Source organism: Dermacentor albipictus, chromosome 1 (genome assembly GCF_038994185.2).
Source record: "Dermacentor albipictus isolate Rhodes 1998 colony chromosome 1, USDA_Dalb.pri_finalv2, whole genome shotgun sequence".
Classification (NCBI taxonomy): domain Eukaryota; kingdom Metazoa; phylum Arthropoda; class Arachnida; order Ixodida; family Ixodidae; genus Dermacentor; species Dermacentor albipictus.
Window position 1 is genome coordinate 251,875,748 of NC_091821.1, and position 22,592 is coordinate 251,898,339.

At 47.7% G+C, this 22,592-nt stretch overlaps 1 long non-coding RNA gene across 1 annotated transcript; it reads left to right on the forward strand.

The window, feature by feature from the left end:
* The first annotated feature begins 4,766 nt into the window (after positions 1-4,766).
* On the forward strand, positions 4,767-11,725 carry LOC139056579 (uncharacterized). The gene is made up of 3 exons (XR_011512459.1): positions 4,767-5,040; positions 7,011-7,165; positions 11,516-11,725. It is a non-coding gene; the product is annotated as an uncharacterized lncRNA (long non-coding RNA).
* The last annotated feature ends 10,867 nt before the right edge of the window (positions 11,726-22,592 follow it).

Below are 22,592 nucleotides of genomic sequence, written 5' to 3' on the forward strand. Positions count from 1 at the left end.
AATATGGCGCACAAAAACGCCTCAAGCAAACGCCTCTCCCTGTATGTTCTGTGTACTACACAGACATACAGCAGTGGTGCCCGCAAGGTTTATATAACGTTTAACATCAACTCACCACTCTCGTGTTAGACTAAACGTTGAAGAATGAAGCTTTAGCAGCCAACAACACGGCTAATTATCGTCAACCAAAGCATCCAGCACGGAATGCTTCGCTTACATCGATTCCACAGTGCGTGGGATCTGGATATTTTTTTATCAGTTGTATCATTTTGAAAGAAAAGCATTGTTGGCTTACGGACATTGTGGCTTGGCTAATTACGCGCGGGCGATGATATTCGAAGCAGAGCACAATATGGTTGGTTTGTTCACCGCAGTAAAATTAAAACACTTGAAGCTTTTCAAATGAAAAAATTCTATTTTTCTTTATTTTTGGGTCATTCGCTTAAACGAAACTTCTGATAAGCTGAACGCTTTTTTTTTCGTCCTTTCGAGTTCCGCTTAAGCGGATGTAGTATCACCGGAAGTTATCATCCGAATACGTCCCCTGATGTATATAGTGCAGTGATGCTGCTGCAGCCAATCCGGTTACACGGTGCGCATTTCGCGAGCTCTGCCTGCAAGAGTGTTCCCATGCCAGGCGTCATGTTTGACTGGCATACGTGCGCTATAGGCGGTGATTTTGTACTATAGCGATGCCTTTTCCGTTGGTATATACCTTTGCCGCTTTACGCGCTTCGTCAGTGGCCATAGCGACTCTCCGCCCGCGTTTTCGACGAGATCAGTCAGCGTCGAACAGCGGATGATCGCTGAGATAAGATGATAAGAGCAGAGCGGATGATAAGAGCAGAGCGGACGGCACCGCTGCGAACTCGCGGCCCACCACGAAGGCGCAGGAGCGGCTAATGGCGACCTGTTCCAACGCGCGAACGGCGATGTGACTTCGGATCCCGCCTGGCTGACCTTCCTGCAGTTCCAAAGCAGTGCGAGTGTTGAGTGAGACAAAGTGCAGTGGCAATTTCGCTTCATTTCGCTCCAGAGCACGGGACGGCTTCCCTCCGTTCCCGAGGAATCGTTTCAGTAACTGCAGCAGGTCCGCCAACGGCGGACAGCGTCCTGGCCAGTGACGGTGCGAGCTGGAAATCGGGGCTTGTCGCGTCCAATTGAGGCCGTATTCAGGCCCTGATTGGCGACAACGAGCCACGCCGCGGCCAAGATTGCGCGCCGGATGACACGGCTAGACGACACGACGCGCATGTGCCCGCGCCGCCCTCCGGAAAGGCCCCGCCGCCGACGCGCCCGCGGGTACACCGCTCGACGAGCGCTGCTTATCGTGCACGCTGGGCATGCTTTCCTCTCTACCTTTCTTTTTTTCGTGTTCCTTTTTTTTAAGCACCGGACGTTGCCGTTCCTAACTAGCTCTGCAGCATCACACATGACAAGGACTCTCGTGCCGCCTGAAAATTGCCACTACATGGGCAAAGCGCGTTGAAGTTGGCGCGATGTACAGGAGTGCAAACTTCCAGTAAAACCGTCCATAGGCCACAAGTGTACATAATACAACGATGTATGTATTTCGTGTCAAGGAATTCGAATAAAACACCAACCACAGCCATAACCCGAGAACTAAATGTTGCCTTGGTGGCTCCTGCAATCAGCGGCAGCCGGTAGTAGTTTTTGGGAAGCAGGATGAATCATCGAAACGCCGCAAGCGAACCGGCTGATCCTGTCAAGGATCCAGGACCGTTCATACGAGCATGTCACATATTTGCGTGGTTGAATTACCGGACAACGGAAAACACTTGAACGATTATGCACTCCCACCCCACTCCCCATCTTTAACCTGTTCTCTATCTCATTGAAGTCGCCGCCGAGCTTTGGCGTAATGGAGATCAATCAAATTAAAGATGTTAGCTATGATTCATCTGGCCAAGTCCGGTTCCGATTGTGCATCGCGTTTTACAGAGCTGAAGGCGAATCGATGTATGTTTCACACATGACCAAGTCAACAGTTAGCTGAAAGGACAAAAATATTAGACGAGTAAAAGAGCACGAAGCGCAATAGAAAAGAAAAAAAAAGGGGGGGGGTATAGGGCAGGAAAGCTATGATAATTATTACACCAAATTTCCTCTGAAGAACACCTGCTCTAAATGCGTGCAAGATACGTGTTAGTGCAAGTTATGAGAAAACTTGAACCACTGCGGATGATATTTAGCACCGCTTCACGCATGAGCCGCTGTTCTTTTTAAAGTATGGATAAAATGGAATACATTTGGCTAAGTGAGAGGAAGACAAATGGGACTTGTAATTCATCAATGCATTTTAACAGGAAGCAGCGGAGGAATGAAACTGCCGGGGAATGCTGCCCGTAACCCCGATGGCCTATTAGCGTGGCTGGCAGTAAGGCACAATCGTGCATAACGACACTGAGGTTTACATGTTAGCAGCCTGGTTCTCAATTATACTCTGCGAACGAGGAATTTCGCTGCCGAAATCTCCGACTGTGTGTCTTGCGCCAATCGCATTGACCGTATAAGGAACGCGGAAACTCCTTGCGAACACGTGGTATATATATGGGCCCATACAACGGGGCTATTTTCCCAAGGTCATGTGTTTTGCACCTTGATGAAAACGATTTCTTTTGTGATGTATAGGCGCAATGTTTGTGCGCTGCATTAGACGTCACCCACGGACCGTGCACAGAAATAGGTTCTTCAAAGAAAGCAACTTTATTATTATTATTATTATTATTCTGGCGGCAGTATCGCTTGGGCGAATCCACACCAAAATCCACGTCCCACTGACGCCGCCAGTGTGAATGAGCTAGCATGGTTAATGTGTTCACTGGAGAAGGGGTCAAGAGCCGGCGACTACAGTACCGCCGATCGTGTCTTTTTTCCGGTCAGAAACAACTGCCGTGCGACCGCAAGGCCCACACAACATGCCAATCTTCAGAACATTCTTGAGTTAGCATTTTCAATGCGATAGTACCTATTGGCCTCATGCTTTCGGTTTTGAGTACTCATATTATACTCAGTTCCATAAATACCAGTCAACGCTGCGGAGGCTAGAGAGACTTCTTGCACTGGCTTCGTTCGCACTTGGATATAGTTCGATGTTTTTTGGCCGCAATTGTGCACAACTGTTTTTTATATGGGCTCAGTATCGAATGAAACAAGTTTCAACCCTTAGAAACAAACGCACTGTAGTATACGGCTGCTAATGCGTTGTTTTAGATATTTTTTTTTGTTGTTTTTTTTCGGGTTTTTTATTTGCAACCCGTCCTGAGGAGCCTCACGTGCATGCTTGCGCGAGCGAATGCCGTTGGCGCACAGCGAAGCATGAACGGAACGCCCATCGAAGCATGGACCGAACGCCGCGGAGTGATAACTTTTCTCGACCGAACTTGCGCAGCTTTCACAGCGTTGATTGCTATGTATGGAACGGAGTATAGTCGAAATTATGGTGCCTGAGCGAGCAGCCATTGAAACAGGGGGAAATAAGTGGCCGACGAGGGGATACGAAGCGTTGTCACTGATACGGTGGTCAGCATAAATGCAAGTATCGAATGCGCGAAACATTGTGCCAACGATTGCGTGACGGAATTCGATTCATACATATACTACGTAATGTGAAAACGTTTATCTCTGAGGCAAAAACAAGGAAAGTTTTGCGAAAGACTGTAGTATGAAATTAGAGCGGTCGGTGAGGATAAGATGTTGATGCTGGTTTCTCCTTCGTTCCGGAGGATAAGACAGAATGTTGTGCATAATGATGTCATTACGTGGCTGTGCGATTAACGGCTCAGCTCCGTTTTTTTTTCTCCGGCTTACTGGCCGTGCACCGCCCAAGTAGAGATACGCTATTCTGAAATAAGATATCAAAGGCAAAGGATCATAGACGTTCGTCATTAGCAGTGGTGACTTATCCCGAACTGAGAAACGGCTATACGGCATTATCGTAGGCGCGAGTGATAGTTCCTGAATGGCGCGAAGTGAAACGAAACATTTTAGACTTCGTAAAAGCTAGGTGTCGGATACTCAACGAACTTGAACAGCATACACTTGGTGCGTCCTTCCGTACGAATGAGATTGCTGCTGTCTCTGTGTTTTCATTCCAGGACGGAGCTTAATTCCCGGTCGAAGTTGCGAAAAAAATGCCTGTGAGCTGACATTTCTGAGCGGTGATGCAATCTGCCGGCGATATAAACAATACTAGGTGCAATCGTTCACCACCGGCGCATCTGAAATATATGTAAGCGAGTCTCGAGACTACCGTTAAAAAAATACAAGCAAGAAGCAAGTTCACAACGTAGGCAATGGTTGTGAGTCGACGACAATGATGGCGGCTGATACATGTTGGCGCGAAAGTTCGCTTCTCCAGAGGAGGCCTGTCACCACGGGAAGGCACCTTGGTTCACTGGCGTTGTTCCGTAGCACCGAAACAGGAGCACGGGTTGTCCCGAGAGTCTGTAAACACTGGCGGGGCCACGATGGCGTGCAGAATACCACGCGCTGGCGAGACACCATGTCCAGGCGAGGGAGGCGCGCCCCTCTTGCGACACCATGGGGTGCCACAGGCATCCTCATTACCCCTCCCAGCCCTGTTGACGGGGAAGCGCCCATCGAGAGCTATGACGTGCCGGCTCAATTGAGCGTCGCCCGACCAATGGGCGCCCTGATTGAATCGGCCCTCGTAGAGAGCTCAATTGGGTAATGAGAGTATAAGAGGCGCCGGCGGCGCTCGCTCTGGCGCGGCACCCGCAGGATGGGGCCTCTTTGTTCCGCGCGCCCGGGCGGATACTGCACCGCGCGCTTGTGCTCCGGCCTTTGTCCGCCGCGGGTAAGCGGGCGGCCGACTGCACTACAGCCACACGTCGGTCACCCTGAAGACGCTCCCTGTGCTTCGGCCGACGAGATTCTTCGTTCGGTATACTCGTACTGAGCTGCTGTGTACACCTCCTGTGGCAGTGTCTTGTGGGAGCGGTCTGCCGCGCGTCCCTTCAAGACTGCTTCGGCTCCAATCGCTTGGTTTGGCCACAGGTATGAGCGCGATGCCGAGGAACTTCTTTTACTCCTCGTGGTATTATTATCCAGTGATCGTGATGATAATGTGGCTACAAGCAGCCCAGTAAACGACTCACGTGCGGACTGTTCTGGAATCATGGTAATGCGCACGAAATTGTAATGCGCATCACAGCGCACGAAAGGTTACAGAAAACAAGGGATAGACATAGAATGAAAGAGCGCTGACTTCCAACTTCATTCTCCAACTACCCCACGCCCCCCCCCCCCCCCCCCCCTTTTTGTAACCTTTCGTGCGCTCTGAATGCTACCTCTATGAGGTATACTACCTGCTCACCCAAGCTTCCACACTTGTACATGCATGATACGTACAGAGAGACGCTCAAGCCTCGAGAGAAAATTTCGAGCCTTGTGCTTTAACGGCTCTGTAGTATATATTCCTTCATTCTGGGCAGCTGTCGAAACGCGACTACAAGTACTGTCTTTATTTTGGTGCCATTAAGAACATCTTTTGCGTATACATAACATCGCCTTTACGTTCCAAGGCTTTAGTATGCGATCATGTCACGGAGTATATATATATATACAAAATCGCGAGAAGCGATATCTCCGTCTCTCTCTATCATGCACATCTGCCTGCGCGGGATATCACGCCCGCAATGACGTCAAAGTGCGTCCTTCGCGTAATGGATTACTACGGATATGACGTCACGGAAAGAAAACGGGAGGGATTGGATAGCGTTGTCCGGGAATGTAATATTCAGGGATATTTAGACATCGAATTAAATCAGCCACGTGTTGATGACGTCGAATAAGAATTAGGCACATCTATCCTGGGCGCACACTCGTGTCACGCTGACGTTAAATAAGAGCCATCGTTTCGCTCGTGTTATCAGGGATGCAGGCAACCAAGGTTTATAGCCTTATTACTTATACTTGCCAGTGACCATTTCAGATGTCACATATATGTTCAAAATACACTCTATGATTTTTATTAGTGGATGAGACAAACTTAAACGCACACACACGGCGCGAGAAACGCCCTCAGATAATTTTTATTTCTTCATTGCAACAAAGACGCAGTTATAATAATAATAAAAAAGGTAGGATAATTCGGAATTACGTCAAATTCCAACATATCACCAAAGTCTGCTTGGTCTTCAGTATTGTAAATGCATATAAAAACTCCTTATTTTCAATGGAAAAAAAAGAAAAAAAAACTTTTGGCATCTTCCGTGCCTCCTCACCTACCTCACGCGAGCCGGATCACCCCGATGTCGAATTATTTGAACTTTGAGGTGGGGCACCCACCACCCTTCTACAAGGCGCAAGGTGGCTGAGGAGGCAGAGGGCTTCTGCCCGAAAATGGCGGCCGCAAGATGGGCACAAGGGCACGGGAAAACGGCGCCAACAGTATGGCATAATAGTTCATTTACACTTACCGACGTTTGATGTTATGACAGCGTACGCGGTCGCGCGTTTGCAGTTTTGATATTCCGGAAGTGTGTGGCGCACAAGTGACATCCAGGATATCATGAGAGGTCCCCCTGCCTTCGATCTGTCCGCCATGACACAGGGAAATGGGCGGCCACTATATAACCATGGCGCTTTGTTAATTTTCTGACACTGTCAGAAACGCAGCACATGCGCAAGGAGACGTACAGTTGTATATCTATCTGTCTGTGCAATAACTTACATTTTCTTTTCTAATACATTTTATTGAAGCTCGAGTAATACAAACGAAGATCTGTAATCTCTACAAAAGCATGGATTAATGCGTGTTTAGTGTATCTTCCTTCAAGTAAACAATTAGAGTTAATTAATGGAATCTCATTTGCATGCGGCGATTTCGTGCAAGGAATGTCCGCCGTTTGCAACTGAACCAATTGAAGTGCAGAGGCGGCTCTAAAGAGGGCGGCAGACCCCGAAATATTACCTTCTGCTACCCCCTCCCCTTTATCCCATTGCCCCCTTTCTCCATTACGCAGTGCCAAGTGACAGTGCCATGCAATCGTGCATCCCTAACGAAAATGCAGAATCATGCTCTGCCCCCCAAGAAAGAAATCCTGGCGCCTCCCCTGCTGAAGTGACGGAAGACCTCCATCTATCAGAGGCCATTATCACCAATACGGTCTTCATTTCTGTAAATTTTTATGACTGACTTCTTAATTATTGATTTTAGCAGGCATCTGGTGTTCAATATAAGAGCTCAGGGCGTGTGGACGCAGTAGAAATCCCAAGACTGTGCACTTGTTCTGAGATACTCGTTTGAAATGTCTCTCACGAAATAGACTAATGTTTGACGCATCATTAATGAAGCGTGTGTTTGTACAAGTGCCAACGTACTTCGAATTAAGAGTGTAGTGTTGTCCTAGCGCTGCACAGACTGCATGTGATTGACTTAGTGAAATTATCCGAGTAAAGAAGAAAGAAAAAAAAAGCTCAATTTAGTACAGACGTATACGCGCAGCACCGCAGTTGCTTCGCCAACCAACCACAGTAAAGATTCTTTACCCTGCATGCAGCAATACGTTGCAGCGGAAAGAAAAGTGCTTGTTACAGATAATACACCTGTTATAGATTGTACGGATATCTTAAAGGGACACTAAAGTGAGAAGTTATTTCTTCTGCATCAGTAAATTACCTTTCTACAACACCAAAAACACCACTCTTACAACGATAAGACCTTTGGTAAGCCAGAAAAGGCGCAAGAACGAAATACGGGTGGCGACGCCTACTTAAGTTCCCGTACCTGGTGGCTGTGACGTCATGGATACTTATGGCATCTTCCAGGGCCTACTAAATATATATAGCGGTACAGATTGACTACATTGTGTTCTAAAGGAACCAAATATTAAACATGGCAAGTTTCGGGAACCTTTACTCAGCTAACGCGGCCGAAATGCGAAAACATACTTTGAAATCCCTGACGTCACGATGACGTACCGGCGCTGGGGTGTCGGCGCGAAATTAAAATACTGATAATTGGACCTTCATTTTCTCATCTAATAATCAAACAATTTTTTTGAAATAGGGTTCTGAAACAATGCTTCATTAGTCTAAACTGATTTATTGTTTCACTTTAGTGTCCCTTTAAGTTTATAAATAAATAAATGTTATGGACAGTACAGGCCAGTGCTATCCATAAAAGCAACTATGTAATAAAACCTGCACAAGGCTGCAGTTTTCGTCGCATGCATTTTGGAACATCACACCTTGACCCTTCTGAACAGTGCCACGGTCACTTTTACGCAGTGCGCAAATTGCCCAAAGTAAGGAAGTCAACATAGCGTTAATATGGATATTACTGTGCATCACTTACGTTGCTTCTGCTCTTAAGGATTATGCTTGATGGTAAGGCACGCGCAAAACCAATATCGGTAAGCCGCAACAAGTTACTGCTGGAAACGCAGCTTAATTGTTACATTTCAAGAGGGTTAATTTGTCGCCGCGCCCCCAAATACACAAAGAAAGAACTCCAGCCTGTTGCTGGTTTATCTCGTTTTTATTATGGATAGCACTGTCCGGTCTAGATTCATATAGAATTCAGTATAAACACATTGACAGCTAGGCCACCTCGGAGCATCCGAAGCATTTCTGGTTTCGAGTGCAAAGGCATTCTTAGTGGCAACACCGACCTTCTTTATTTTGCTTATTACTTTTGTATTCGCAAACGAGCCTGCATTCTTAGGCTTGAATTTGTGAATCGAGAGAAAGGAAGGAAAGGAACAACGCCTACTTGCGTTCTAGGGAGGTGCAGCGAGAGACAACAGAAAACAAGCGACACGCTAAAGACTACATCAGAGCATAGAAAAAAAAAAAAAAGAAAACACGTGAGAACGATTGCAAAGGTAACAAAAGGCGTGCAAGCTCTCCATTAAAAAAAAAAATCATTATTCGAACTTGAAACGTCGAATATCACGTTATTCGATTTAGAGCAGATCGCCCGAGGTTAAACCATAACATAAGCGTTACCGACAACCACTGACCATGCTCAAACCTCGAGGTAATGCTAAACGGTTTCACGCAAAGTGTCGACGTGTAATGATGCGGGGCTTCTGAAGGAGCGAAGGCGCCTCAGCACTACGACACCGGCATCGAGATACCAGCAGCGATGACGGTCTAGGACTCAAACTCGTGTCGAGAATAGGGTAGCATGGCACGTAGTGTACTGTTGGTCACACTGAGCTATTTTCGTAGGAAGGAATCCCCAAGGCTTCGGCAAAAAGTTCGAATGGAACAACAGCTGAGCGAGCATTCAGAAGGACAGAGCCCCGATGCGGCGAGATGCCGATTGAAATGTCTCGAGGAACTGTTCTTCGCTCACGCTGGCAATGCCGATTGATTGGGCACTTCAGTTCATATTATCGGATCGCACGGCAACAAATGAACTCGGGAGATAAAATATTTATGGTATATTAAAAGGCAGTGTCACTACTATTCCAAATCAGATCAGGGTGCCTGAGAGCGCGCAGTCTATATGAGAAAATTTCCTGATGCAGACGAATCGCGCACAGCCTGTGGAAATGGTGCAGAAACATCTGAGCGCGAGGGGGGGGGGGGGGGGGTTACTGGCGATAAATGTGACTGCAGTATAGCCTGCCCAATGCCTTGGGTTTTATGAGCAGCATGGGAAACCGACATGAATCTGCAGTGGAGACTAGAAAGACGACTGGTCTCCATCGCAGGTTAACCAGTCTTGTAGGACTGGTGGCGCGCTTAAATGAAGATAAAACGTCCAGTGAAGGCGAACGTCATTTCTGTATAATGTAAATGAGTGTAGAAAAACACTTAAATATCAAGATCCACAAGAAAGTTAAAAAGAACGAGCTTGATGGCAGGTACCGCCCCCTCCCCCGTCAGAAAGGATGCGCACGTTTGATTGTAAAGGAGGTCCCCAAGGGAGACCGAATTTTTGCCAAAAAGTTAGTTTCTTGAAAATTTGTAATGGCTTTACATCCGTGAGTGCGAAGGTATAGGGACCACAGACTCGCCGGGAAAAATAGTTATTCGTAATTCCGACGCACAATCTGCAATTGACGAGTGCAGTGGAAAGTTCATAATGTCAAGTTTGTACTGCAGTCCTCAATTTCAAGTTATATTTTCAAGTTATTAATAGAGGGAGAAGAAAATCGGCTTTATCGCGGAATGCCTGAAGTGCATACTTTTGCTTAGGGAAAGTACGTGAAGAATCTGAAGGGTGTGCCAGGGCTAACTTAAGCCAGAGGTAAAAAAATATGCAAATACCACTTAGCTGAACAAAACAAAAGCAACGTTGTTTGCCGTCGCTTGGAAATACTCAAACTATCTTTTTTTTTTCATTCGGCGTAAGTATATAATTAGTCTTATTTATTTATCAACTTCTCAAATATTACAATTAGATGAAACGTGCCAATGAGGAAATTGTAGAGCAACATAAAAGACTCGCGATACAGCTTTCTGTTGCTCAGTACGTGCTACATAAAAGTGTTTTTCCGAGCGTGAAAGAAAAAAAAAAGTTATGAGATTTTAAGTGCCAAAACCCCTTTCTGGTTATGAGACACGCCGTAGTGGGGGACTCCGGAAATTTGGACCGCATGGACTTCTTTAACGTGTACCTAAATCTAAGTACACGGGTGTTCTCGCATTTCGCCCCCATCGAAATGTGACCGCCGTGGCCGGGATTCGATCCCGCGTCCTTGTGCTTAGCAGCCCAACACCATAGCCACTAAGCAACTGCGGCGTGTGAGCGTGAAAGAAGCCCGCAAATACACGCAAAGTGCCTCGAGAAGCGTTTCACGCGGCAATGTTGCGTGTATTCGCCGGCTTCTTACAAGCGCGGAAAAACACTTTTATGTAGCACGTACTGAGCAACAGATAGCTGTATCGGGGCTTTTTCATGTCGCTCTACAATTTTATTATCCACACTTTTAATCTGATTAAAATATTTGAGAAATCGAACAATTCATTAAGGCTAATTATCTAATTAGGCGGAATGAAAAATGTGTTTGAGCATCACGAGGCGACGACAAGACGGCAAACATTACCTTTGTTCTGTCCAGCTACGTCGCATGTGCATATCTTTAAACTGGCTAAAGTTAGCTGGGACGCCCTGTATACGTCTGCTTGAATTATGCTGTGTATACCATTAAAAGATCACAGTGTGATACCGTTGCCGAGCTTTCAAGCGCGTTTACGTCACACACACACACACACACAGACGCGCGCGCGCGCGCGCGGGTGGTGCGCTGCGAAGACGACGTTTTGCATTTACCCATAAAGCTCGAGCTCGCAGGTTCGATCCCGGCGGCGGCGGCCGTTTTTCAATGGGGGCCAATTGTAAAAACGCTCGTGTACTTAGATTTTAGGTAGACGTCGGATTTTTTTTTAGGAGAACCCCAGGTGGACAAAATTAATCTGGAGTCCCCCTCGACGGCGTGCCTTGTAGTCAGACCGCAGTTACGGCACGTAGAACCCCCAGAATTAATTTTGTTAACCATGCTTCTTTCAACAGATGCGGCAGGTCAGGACTGAGGATGGTACTACAAGAGGTTCGGTCGCCGACGGACGTGTGACACCCCGGGCTAAGTACTAGCGCCGTAGGAGTGGGATTTCGGGCTACTCCTGCAGCCTTGGTGCTTACCCCGGGGGCGTCACGGGCCAGCACTACCGTCGCGACGCCCACCTCCCCTTCGGGAGGCCACATCGTCGTTTCTCTAATAAAATTCAGTAAACATATCCTGCCTGCTTTCCTAACACGTTTTATAACGCCTGTCCGAAGATGGATAGACAGCTGGATAGCTTATTGCAACTGCCTTAAATGCACCGGAACTGCCGCCCCACAAAACTTCTGCGAAAAAAAAAAAAAGTGAAGTCTTGTCGAATGTGCGCAAACTCTGACAGCGATTAGCTGAACATACATGCTTAACCATAAGTCGCCTTTATATGCACAGGACAACTGTCACTGTTATCACGCTTGGCGACTTCGATGAAAGCGCTGATTACGACTGGCGCAGTGGTACGAGAAACCTCGGCCCAGGATCCGGACGTTCAATGGGATCGGAAAATCCCGCACCATGTAATTACAGTCGAACCCGGCTATATCGAACTCGCAAAAAAACGCCTATCAGTTCGATACAGAGCATAATTCGATATAAGCCTGCTAAATAATTGGATGTCATAAATGCACATACCATTTATAAAATCACTTTATTGATGAAACTAGCTTCGTTTCGCACGAAACAGTCCTGCATTTTCTTCTGCTTGGGCAATTTCGCTGCATGCGAGGCACGCACTTCCCCACATTGTCTAAGGAGTCGGAGCAGCTGAGGCCGCAACATTCCGCTTTCGCACAGAAGCACCGGACTAGTGCGAGCGCACTTCGGAGGATGTGGGCCAAAGACGGCCGTTGCTTTCCTCGTTGTGCCCATTTTCAGTTGTGCTCGGCACGATGTCGGCAATGTAGTCTTCGTTTCCGGGCTCTACCGTGGTCGCGACACCATCATTTGCGCTCACTAACTCGCGCACCGTTGATTCGTCAACAGCTTCCGGAAATTCTGACAGCTGGCTCCAAACCTCGGCAACAACGACAACGGCTTCGTCGCATTAATCAGAATTTACAGTCATCACCGAGCACGCGGAAGTCGGTACGGCTGAAGCTATTTTGGATGAACCACTCGTACACGGCCGTGCATACGCGTCGGGCGCCACGGGCACTATGGGCACCGGGTCGCGAGTTAGGCCGCTTTAGCCCTAATTTCCCCCTTCAAGATCGTGCCGAGAGTGCACCTCGGAATCTTGTACGTTGCAGAGACATCCGACTTGTCACCGCATTCGACCCGGTTTATGATTTCGAGCTTCACGACGAAAGGCGAATTCTGACGCTTCATCACGGCAACACTGCGGGAGAAGGCGCACACAATGAATCAGATAAGCAGCGAGACAACTCGCACTTTCGCCAACTTGCATGACGAGGGCACAAGAGCCTCTGATTGGCTGTCTGGGCAAGCGCTGCAGGCGGGCGGGCCAGGATCATTTTTTGTAGGGAGGTGTCGGCGGCTCCGAGGTAGCGCGGTCACGTAGGGGGAGCGGTTGGATGGAGCCGCGCCGCCGGGTTTTCCCTTACCGCGAGGGAAAGCCAACTTCCGGGGGCACTTTCCGCCGCTTGACGTTCGATATATCGGGAGTCGCTATTAGTTTTGTTCGATGTATGCATAATTTTTGCTATATATACTCATTGTAACTATACCGTGTCCATAAATTGTTTGATATAAGGAATAATTCGATGTAAACGGGTTCGATATAGTCGGGTTCGACTGTATTGTATTTGAACGAATATAACGACATTTTTTTCCCCCAAAGTTTAACCCCTGAGAACGGGTCTCACGTTATATTCGGGTTCCTGACAAGTGTAATACCCCCCCCCCCCTTTTTTTTTGCGTGTGTGTGCGTGTTTCGGAGAGACCGAAAGTCACCCCTCGCTTAACATTTGTGGTCGCTTTATTTACGTGCAAATGCGGCATGTGTGTGGGATCATCATCAAGGGAGCGATCGAGGCCATTGCAGAGGCGCAGGTGTCGAGGTTTTGGTTCTGTATGTAAAGAGCTGCAATACAATAGCCTGCTATCACAAATAGACGCGCCGTGCACAAAACTAAGAGAGATAGCGCCCTGAAAAGTCAGTGAAGCTATAGTAAAGCCCAGGCATGCAACAGCAAACAAAACCCCCTGAATATATTTCTTTGGGTCTGTGGTTGCACTTGGGTTGTGCAGCGTTATAATTTTACTTGCACGATATTTCTCCACACATACATTTCATACATATATATGTCTACAATAACAAACAAAGAAGACTACACAAGAGTTAATACGGCAAGTTATGTTTTAATTAAGACGTCAATTCGCTCTGCGTTTTACAGCTCAATTTGTTAGAAAAAGGAGGTCACGTCAATAATCCGTGTTTCATTCGAGAAAGACCCGCCGAGGTAGCTCAGTTGATAAATGGCGTTCTACTGCGGAAGACGAGGTCGCGGGTTCGTTTCCCAGCCGCAGCGGCCGCATTTCAGTGGAGGCGACGTGCAAAAACCCTCGCGCGCATAGATTTTGCTTTAAAGAACTTCAAGTGGTCAAAAATAATCAGGAGACCTCAACTATGGCGTCTCTCATAGCCCCGCAGTTGCTTTTTGGACTTTAAACACACTGAATGAATGAATGAATGAATGAATGAATGAATGAATGAATGAATGAATGAATGAATGAATGAATCGAGCGAGAAGGAGAACTGCGGATTCGTGAGCAGCCGAAGCTCATATCTGTGCAGCACATGTTGGTAGCTAGATGGAAAGAGAAAATTCTTCGCAGATGTACGTCAGTCTGCGCAACTGATACGTCCAAGACAGCGAAGCCGTACAAGTTCTTACACCTTCCAAGTACTTAGGGTCCATAAGCAGGCTGTTCTTAGTGCTGATTCATCACCGACGCCGCTTGCACGTTCTAACCGATGCCCTGATCATACGGCCGTTTCGAGGCTTTACCACCGCAGCCGTACAGACAGCTGACCTCCAACGTGACCCTTGTAAAACACGACGTGAGAAACAAAACTTGCGGACAGCGCACATCTGTTGTCTATTCGCGTAGAGGTGGACGCAAGGTAAGTCTTAGTTTATATACAGTGGTGCTTACGTTTTAAAGCGAAAATTCGGGACTGCAACGCATGTTGCTTTACTGGCTCCCCGCCAGAGCTGCGGCCCAACTCCGATGCCGCCTATTCATAATACATGTAAAAGACAGCTAGAAATGCTTTTCGGAGATGGCTCATTTTAACGAAATATGTTGCACTTAAGAAAGAAAGTTAAATTCTAAAGACTGTTGGAAGCGAAATCTTGATTTAAGGCCTGGATTTGTCCTATAAGAATTGCCGAAAATCGGCCGAGAAAAAAAAAGAGAAAAAAAAGAAAAAAAGAGAAAGAAGCACGACGTTCACAAATCCGTATTTACGCACAAAGCAGAGATATCGCAGCTCTGTAAGCTGCATGCGTTAGAGCATTTAAAGCGGAGAAATTTGACTTATTAATTTATATTTTACGTGAGTTTGTTACAAGGTTTAGAAGGGTTTCGCAAAAGTCCTACTCAAATATTAGTGGTGTGCTTATATTAGGAGCCAGGTATACTTTATTTATTTCAGAATTACTGTCAGCCTTCACAGAAGGCCTTAGGCAGGAGTGGGACGTACATACCAAAAGAGCAAAAATGCATAACGGGAAAAAGAACCAGCTTATACGTGAATCAAGTAAAAGAATACATAATAGAAAAAACAAAACAAAGAACCAATCTAACAAGACGTGAATATAAGAAAATCCTACATGATCAGCCCGCTTGGAGCTGGCCTGTGGCGAAAAAAGTGGGTCGAATGATCTGCACCTCGGTACACTATTCGTACAGTAAATGTGACGAAAAGTAGAGAAAAATAAAATAAAAGAGCACGTGCATATGAAACCAAACGCACTAAAATAGCATCACACGTGAATAGGTTAACGGCGGTTCAGTTTGAAACATCGAAAATCGACCATTCCTCCTTCCGATAAATAGAAATAAGAAGTATGTAGAACACTGAGAATAAAAGTCCATCAATTTTATGCGCTTTAGATGTACTATCATAGATGCAATTTACAGAATTGTGATACCGGTGGCTTAGCGGCTATGGTGTTGCGCTGCTAAGAACGAGGCCGCGGGATGAAATTCTGGCCGCGGCGGCCGCATTTCGATTGGGGCAAAATGCAAAAACGTCCGTGTTCTGTGCAATGAGGGCACGTTAAAGATCCCCAGGTGGCCAAAATTAATCCGGAGTTCGCCATTACGGCGCGCCTCATAACCAAAGCGTGGTTTTCGCAGGTAAAATCCCAGAATTCAATTTTCAATAATTGTGATGTCATTTTACATTCCTGAGTTAAAGTTGTAAACGTGGTAGTTTTCTGAAAATTTACGATATCCAACAATTTTTATAGAAAAAGTTGATGGCCTAAATAAAAAATCCGTTCCCAAATGTTACTAGATTATAACTTTTTTCTTTTAAACGCAACAAAACTTGTCAAAGTTGGTGCAGTGGTTGCCAAGAAAACGATTTCTCCTTGCCGATGTATCAAGAGAGGAGTCCCCGAGCTAAAACGGTATGTGCATGCTGGTAAGAAATATATCCACGGCTATCCACGCCATCATGACGGTGACTGACACCATCCAGATAATCATTTGACGATACCATAACGATAACAGGTAAACCGGTTCGGAGTTGCGCGTCCCTACGTTACGTATTCGCGTAGCAGACGACTGAGCGATCCGGAGCCAGTGCCAAAACACGACGATCTGCTCCCACATGACCACCTTCTTTGTCATGACACACCTCTTGGGAAGCGCAACTGAAACTGATCAGTAGAAAAGGCAATATAAAAAAATTATTTAGGATGCTCCGAGACTTGACAGTATATTTTCTAGGGTTTCGAGACTGAGGACTTTCCCTTAAGGGGACACTAAGAGCAAAATTATTTGAGCTGTATTGTTAAACTGCCTCTTCACAATAGCAAAAAAGTTTCCGTCACGTTGACAAAATACGCAAAAACGTAAGACGGGCAGTGACGCCGCCTTGAAATTCCCGCACCAGCTCGCCATGACGTCATGGATTTAGCCGCCCACGCCCTCATAACTGCCAGCCACTGTTCCTCCTCGAGGCTGCAAATAGTTCGTACTTCAGACTTTCCTTTCTACGTAAAAAAAAGCAATAACCACAACAATAAAATTATAAGTGCATAATTTTGTACGTTTTCACTCGTTTTTTACAGCGGAACGGTGTATTAAACTGAAATAAAACGCTTGCTTCGCTGCAACTTATTGTCAAGTTTCACTAGAAAAACAGGCTCAGCAGTGAAATGAACTGTATCGTCGAGTTTTGAAAAGTGAAATGCTCAGACTCCATACACTTTGTCCATGTTTGTTGCACACCTCATTGCTTCCGCCGTTGAAAAGACTCTTCAAGAACAGCAGACGCTCCGGAGGTATCAAGTACCACGCCATTTTGCAAAGGACACTAAAGGCAAATATTAATCCTACGTGGACTGTTAAAATACAATTCAAGAAATCTCGTAGCGCTTGTTTCATGCCAAGAAAAGATTTAGTTTAACAAAAAATCGCGCCTGAATGGTCCGAATACCTCTATCACAATTCAAATCTTCCCCGGCCCCCTACCGAGTAGTGGTGACCTTACGCCATCACCGCCTTTTCGGCGAGTAAAACGGCGCCTGACAGACGGCGCTACGGATCCTTGTTCAAAACTCAAACACGCAGCCGTTCGCGTAAAGTGGCATCCCGCTACATTGCATGGACGTAGCAATCTCTCCTACTTGTAGTTCGTGCGAGTTTCGCGAGCCAACAAAACCAGTACAGCACTGCTCGATAACGAAACAGCTGCAACACAAACGCGCGGACGGCGTAGAGTTGAGCGAAAACGAAACTTCAAATACCTTTCGACTGCCCGCGTGGTTTTCAAGGGGAACGTCCGTTCTTTCTGCTAGAAATCGAATACAAATGGACAAGTAGCATTTTCTTCCGTCTTATAATGCAATGATCTGCAAAGTACCAGCCCGATTCGCCATCGGGCTGGTACTTGAATGGCTCGGAGGTCTCAACTCGTGTCCTGCATTTAACTCGATTCATTTACTAAAGCTAAGTTCTCGATAATATTGACGCCTTTGATATTCTCGAGCATTAATATATCCCTTTAGCCTGAATTAATATCTGCCCTCAGTGTGCCTTTATATTTTTATCAATAAAAAAGGACTATATAGTATTCTCCAAAAACCGAGGACTGAAATAAGGAATTTTCGAGAGCTTTACTGAACTATTAAAAGGGGGGGGGGGGGTTCAACGCGTGAAGTCACACGTACCGGCCCCGGGGTTGTGGTACAAAGTTTAAAAATACAACTTTGACGACAATTTTCTCTTCTAATAATTAACCCAGTACCGCGAAATCAATGATACTGTAGTTTTTCACGAATACTTTATAAACATAAACTAATTCAGTGTTTCTCTTTATGTTCCTTTAAAGCAAAAACAAATAAAAAAGTAGAAGATGTCACGCCAACATCAGAAATGTTGGTAAAATTGTAAAACAGCACCTAAGGAGCATTTTAATGGATTAATTTTTTCAGAGTCGTTCATAACTAGAAGAGATAAGTGAAATCTAAATGTTGCATTGAGCCCATTTCACTCTGCACGGTGGCCATGCAGTAATGGCAACTGAAATGTACACCATACGACAATTAACCCACAAAAATGGAAACTGTGCGGTCATGGCAACAGCATTGTTACCGCGCATGGCGCAAAATGAACATACTGATGCTGTGCAAATTACTATGCCGCACCGTAAATTCGTTCCTTTTCCTTTTCGACTTCTCCCCATGCTCGTTCTAAGTATGTTTATTCAACCTCCCATGCAGCGGGAAGTGAAATAGCAAAACATTGGGCATTTGTATGAGTGCCGATCACATATGCACCCATGCACCGAGCCGCTGCTTTTCCTAGGACAGAGTAAACTGACAACACCTGCCTCTCCTTGATTTTGTGAACAAGATAATGGTTGAACGATGAGCTGCATCATTTGAACCTAAGTGAGCACATACTAAAGCATTCCGATACATGGCATGCCATGGGTGAAAACTAGATACGAAGAACTGTTCATATTGTTACGTAAGAAGACGCAAATGAAAAGCTATATACAAGTATATTTACAACGTAATACGCCGCACTTGGCCAAGAGGCAACAGCCCGCGCTAGCCTCCAATCGTTGTCGTCGTCTTCGTACTGCTCGCCTCTTCGTCATCGGTAATACTATTCCGTAGCACTACCCCCGGCGGCAAAAGCGCCGTCCCGGAGCGACTAAAGGCCGGACGTGGAAACAGTGTAGTAGGCCTTGAGCCTACTGACGTGCACGACATCACTAGGTGCCACAGTAGATGACGAGGTTGAGCTCACAGGGGCAATTTCGTACGTCACAGGCGTCACCTGGCGCAGCACGCGGTAGGGCCCTGTGTATCGCGAAAGGAGCTTCTCTGAAAGTCCGATGTGACGGGAGGGCGACCAGAGGAGCACGAGCGCACCAGGCGAAAACTGTACGTCACGGTGGCGGGCGTTGTACTGACGCTGCTGAGTGGTTTGCGAGTCCGTTAGTCGAGCACGGGCAAGCTGGCGTGCATGGTCGGCGAGAGCGATGGCGTCGCGCGCATACTCGCTTGTTGAGATCGAAGCAGGAGGAAGTGCCGTGTCAAGGGGCAAGGTCGGTTCGCGACCGTAGAGCAGATAAAAGGGAGAAAATCCGGCGGTGTCGTGCCGGGAAGAATTATAAGCGAATGTGACGTAAGGAAGAGCAATGTCCCAGTCGCGGTGGTCCTTGGAAACGTACTTTGACAGCATATCGGTAAGAGTACGGTTTAACCGCTCCGTCAGGCCATTGGTTTGAGGATGGTATGAGGTAGTCAGCTTGTGTTGAGTGGAGCAGGAACGTACAATGTCGGCGATAACTTTCGAGAGGAAGTTACGACCACGGTCAGTGAGCAGCTGTCGCGGGGCGCCATGAAGTAAGATAATGTCACGCAAGAGAAAGTCCGCGACGTCAGTGGCGCAACTGGTAGGGAGAGCCCGCGTGATAGCGTATCGGGTGGCGTAATCAGTTGCGACGGCTACCCATTTGTTCCCAGAGGATGACGTGGGAAAGGGACCGAGGAGGTCTAATCCAACACGAAAGAACGGTTCCACAGGGACAGTGATCGGCTGGAGATGACCGGCAGGTAGCACCTGAGGTGTTTTCCGACGCTGGCAGGTATCGCAGGCAGCAACATACTGTCGGACGGAGTGAGCGAGACCAGGCCAATAGAAGCGGCGGCGGACGCGGTCGTACGTGCGGGTTACGCCAAGATGTCCTGCAGTAGGTGCGTCGTGCATCTCAAAGAGCACAGTCTGTCGTAGATGTTTTGGCACGACAAGAAGAAGATCAGATCCGTCAGGAAGGAAGTTCCTTCGGTACAGAATGCCGCCCTGGAGGACATATCGGCGAACGGATGCGTCGGTAGGTGTAGAGCACAGACGCTCGATGAGTACTCGCAGCGATAGGTCTCGGTACTGCTCATCGGCGATGTTAGCGAAGGCAGACACAGAGAAAATGCCGTCGGCGGTACTACTGTCGGCGTCGTCAGGCTCGTCTACCGGGTAGCGAGACAGGCAGTCAGCGTCCTTGTGTAGTCGGCCAGATTTGTAGGTGACAGAGAACGAATATTCTTGGAGGCGTAAGGCCCAGCGACCAAGTCTTCCTGAAGGGTCTTTCAATGAGCATAACCAACAAAGCGCGTGATGGTCTGTGATAACGGAAAAGGGTCGGCCATATAAGTATGGGCGGAACTTCGCAACCGCCCAAACTAGGGCCAGACACTCACGCTCAGTGATGGAATAGTTGCGCTCCGCGGGTGAGAGGAGCCTGCTGGCGTAAGCGATAACACGGTCGTTGCCGCGCTGGCGTTGTGCCAGTACTGCGCCAATTCCGTGACCGCTGGCATCAGTACGAACTTCGGTAGGCGCAGAAGGATCGAAATGGGCCAGAACGGGAGGCGTTGTGAGAACGTCGATTAGATGCGAGAATGCAGAGGCCTCGTTATCGCCCCACTGGAAAGGGGCGTCTTTTTTCAAAAGCTCGGTTAGTGGTCGTGCGATGGCCGCGAAATTTTTCACGAAACGGCGGAAGTAGGAACAAAGGCCGATGAAGCTGCGCACATCCTTGACACACTTCGGAACAGGAAAGTGCGTAACAGCATGGATCTTGCCTGGGTCCGGTTGCACTCCGTTCGCGTCAACGAGATGCCCAAGGACGGTAATCTGGCGACGGCCGAATTGGCACTTCGATGCGTTCAGTTGCAGACCGGCGCGACGAAAAACGTCCAGGACTGCCGAGAGGCGCTCGAGGTGCGTAGCGAACGTTGGGGAGAATACTATGACGTCGTCCAAGTAGCACAGGCATATGGACCATTTGAAACCGTGAAGAAGGGAGTCCATCATGCGTTCAAAAGTGGCAGGAGCGTTACATAGACCAAACGGCATCACTTTGAATTGATAAAGACCGTCCGGAGTTACAAAAGCAGTCTTCTCGCGGTCGAGATCGTCCACAGCAATCTGCCAGTAGCCGGAGCGGAGGTCAACAGAAGAGAAGTAGCGAGCACCATGGAGGCAGTCAAGGGCGTCATCGATCCGAGGTAGGGGATACACGTCCTTTTTGGTAACCCTGTTAAGGTGCCGATAATCCACGCAAAAGCGCCATGAGCCATCCTTCTTTTTTACCAGTACAACCGGTGACGCCCATGGACTACATGACGGTTCGATGATGTTATTGGCAAGCATTTTTCGAACTTCAGCGTGAATAACTTGACGCTCAACCGGTGACACTCGATACGGGCGGCGATGAATAGGAGGGGCATCGCCGGTATTAATGCGATGTTTAACAGTTGTAGTTTGGGCCAAAGGGCGATCGTGAAAGTCAAAAATATCGTTGTAGGAAAACAGAACGCGGTAGAGCTCACGAGCGTGCTCGGACGGCATGTCGGGCGCAATCATTTTCTGTAAGTCGGCGATGGTGCAAGTTGTCGACTGAGATGGTAGAGGAGGATCGGCTGAATGGCTGTCTACCTCAATAGATTCTATTGAGTGATCTTCGAAGGAGCAAAGCTGGGCCAGAGACATCCCGCATGGCAGCACTTGTGTCGTCAAGCCAAAATTGACCACGGGCAGGCAGACGCAATTAGCCGTAATAGATAAAACGGTATGAGGTACCGTGATCCCGTGTGTAAGGAGGACGTCTTGTATAGGAGCCGCGATATAGTGACCGTCGGGCACTGGTGGGGATGACACTAGGTCAACGTAAGTCAGTGCCGTAGGTGGCAAGCGAACAAAGTCGACGGAACTGAGGCGACTGGGGTGTGGTTCAGCGGGATCCAGAACAGGCAGGTCAAGGCGGAGAGTACTGGCGGAACAATCAATTAGAGCAGAATGTGCGGAGAGGAAGTCTAAGCCGAGGATGATGTCATGGGGACAGTGGGCGATGACCGTGAATAGCACGACTGTTGAGCGATCGGCGAAGGAGACGCGGGCGGCACACATACCAATTACGGGGGCTGTTCCGCCATCGGCGACACGGACAACAAGCGTCGTGGCGGGCGGTGTTGTTGGGACGAGGAGCGTCGGCACAGGAAGAAGTCGCTGGGGTGTTGGGCAAACGGGCAAACTGCTGATCGATACGTCTGCTTTTAGCGAGTTCCAGGCGGCGGCACTCTTTGATAACAGCATCCACCGTCGCGACGTTGTTGAACACGAGCAAGTTGAAGGCGTCATCGGCAATGCCTTTGAGGATGTGGGATACCTTGTCTGACTCAGGCATGTGTGCATCAACTTTGCAGCACAGAGCCAGGACGTCCTGAATGTACGTGACATAGGGCTCTGTTGACGTCTGCACACGGCCGGAAAGCGCCTTCTGCGCGGCAAGTCGGTGACCGTAGGGGTTGCCGAACA